Source organism: Nannospalax galili, unplaced genomic scaffold (genome assembly GCF_000622305.1).
Source record: "Nannospalax galili isolate Female #2095 unplaced genomic scaffold, S.galili_v1.0 scaffold20, whole genome shotgun sequence".
Classification (NCBI taxonomy): domain Eukaryota; kingdom Metazoa; phylum Chordata; class Mammalia; order Rodentia; family Spalacidae; genus Nannospalax; species Nannospalax galili.
Window position 1 is genome coordinate 278,940 of NW_008346414.1, and position 2,472 is coordinate 281,411.

The 2,472-nt window shown below is 45.8% G+C and overlaps 1 long non-coding RNA gene across 1 annotated transcript in view; it reads left to right on the plus strand.

Annotated features, from left to right (window-relative positions):
* The first annotated feature begins 2,323 nt into the window (after positions 1–2,323).
* Positions 2,324–2,472, plus strand: part of LOC103741857 — a 213,375-nt gene continuing 213,226 nt past the window's right edge. The window contains exon 1 of the long non-coding RNA XR_607598.1: positions 2,324–2,452. This is a non-coding gene — a long non-coding RNA (uncharacterized LOC103741857). The remainder of the gene's footprint in view (positions 2,453–2,472) is intronic.

The window sequence follows — 2,472 nt, forward strand, 5'->3', positions numbered from 1 at the left end:
TTTTTATATTGACTTTTATTGACTCTTTGCAATTCTGATAATTAAATCCCCCCATCTCCATTCCTCTTATAGTCTCCCTGCAGGATTTCATGAACTCTGTCATATACAATAAGGTCTAATTCTTTGAAAATTTCATACATGCACGCCATGTATTATGACTATATTTGCTGTGCACACCTCCCCACAGCTCCTCTCAGAGCCACCTGTCACCCTCCTCCTGACTTCACGCCTCTTTTAAAATCCTTTTCTATTTTGTAGAGTTGCATGTGTGAGCATTGTATTTGCATTATTTCTATCACCCAGTCCCCTCCAACTCCTCCCATGTATCTCCCCCTGCTCCCCCACAACTTATAGCTGTGGGGAGAGGGAGAGTCAGTTTTCTTTAAGAGTGTGATGCTGCACAGATAACCAGCCTCCAGCGGATGGACCCTCACAGAATGACAACTGGGGACACAACTTTGACTCAATAGGCCTTAAAATACATGCATGCATGCATACATACATACATGCATACATGTATGCTATATAGGTATATATGTATAATAGAGTGTATGAAATCAGGCTGGGGGTACTAAGGAGTAATGCAGATGGGGAGGGGGTCTAAATATGATAAAAATACATTGTGTGAAATTTGCAAAGTGAAAAAAGAAAAACTTCCTATCTCTATGGACCAGCAACTCTCCACAGCTAAGCTGGTCATTAAAAAAGTTAACACAATATTAAAATTTATTTTGTAATCTAGCTTTTAAAATTATGGTGCCGTAAGATGAATTTTTGTATAATAAAAATTCTTTCACATATTTGGTGTGTTGGTCTTGATAGCCAAGGTTTTTGATCAAGTTTTTTTCTTGTCGATATTCAAGGCTTTTGACCAAGTTTTGAAGTCAGGGGTTTCATATCTGACACCAAGAGCAGGGACTTCCACTGGGAGAGGTATCAAAGTAGGTTTGATAAGGTTAGGTTTAAGCTACAATTTGGGGAAACATACAAAAAATTGGCAATATATAGAAAGGACCATCACAAATGTGGAAAAAAGCCATGATTCTAAGTTCTGATGAACCTTTCCGAGGGAATCCATTAAAGACTTGCATAAACAGGGATTTGAGGGATCATTCCCATGACTTGGCAATATGATTTCTTCCACTTTATAGTCAGAATGCCTTACCTATTCACCTATTGATCATCCAGATAGGACAAAGACTGGCCTGCAGTACAGATACTCATTACTCAGCTCTCTTGTCTGGGTCACGTGGTCCTTTCACCCACATACCCAGTATTGCATGTGACCTGTAAACAGATTCGAACTTGTAAGGGTGTCATTAGTCTATTCAATATTCGTCTCTGCACAGAAATAAACACAGATAAGGCAATAGCTTCTTTTAATGGGACTGATGCAATAGTAACTCGGGAAGCAGGGTTTTACTGGCAAATATAGGTAATTTTCAATTCTTCCTATGAATTGAAACATTGCATCATTTTGGTGTCAACGTGGTAGCTGGAAAGGGAAGTGAGAGTGAGGGAACAATTCTTAAAATAAAGGAGGCCATAACCCTACAAGCTTTCGGTCTCAGATTCCCTGAATCTCATTTTCAATTCATCTAAACGAATGCTTCTATTAACTATAGTCAAAACTATCCAATGCATTTCTAACCACAGGAACATATGATGGGATCTTGAACCTTTTACCAGGACTCAAATATTTCCTCAAACTTTTAAGCTCAGTCTATTCCCCCCTCAACACTTGTTTTAGGGACATAGAGTTCTTGCAAACGGGGAGTTCTTGTGTGAACTTCTCAGTCCCGGTGCTAGTTTGGGCTCTGTTTTCTTGAACGAGTGGAACTGGCACGGGCTGGTCCTCCCCTCCCCAGGAGCACCCTGGTTGACCCTTGATGTCCCCTGGGTGCGGGGCGGCTATTCTGCTGGCCCATCCGCAGCCGGCCATCACTCACAGTTGAGGTTTTCGAAGTCAACTAGAAACCTAGCGTTTTTGCGGAGTCCGTACACTGCACAGAACTTGGGTGGCCGAGAGTTGGATAGCGGGAAGAATAAGGGGGCCAAAGGGGCATTTTCTGGCACTTTCCACGCAGGTTACTCTCCTGCGTGCAGGAGGAAGACTGAAGCATCCTCCTCCTCCTCTAGCGATTGTACCTCAGCCTGAGATTTGGGGACCCGCTCACCTGTATTTACAAAACCCGCCGCCGCACGCCCTGCAACCACCCCGCTGCCTCGACTTCCACGGGGCGCAGCTGCTGTTGCAGCGAGCGGGACAGACCGAGGGGACACCAGCAGCCAGGCGCGGGCGCGGGACCGGGGAGCCGGGAGCGGGGAGCGCGAGCGCGGGACCAGCGCGGGACGAGCGCGGGTTCAATTAGCGAAACAAAGCAATCATGGCGGAGCGAGCACACCGGGCTGCGCGCCCCTAGGACTCGGCGACCGCCCCGCGCCCTGGCCGGTAAGTGACGCGGAGCCGCG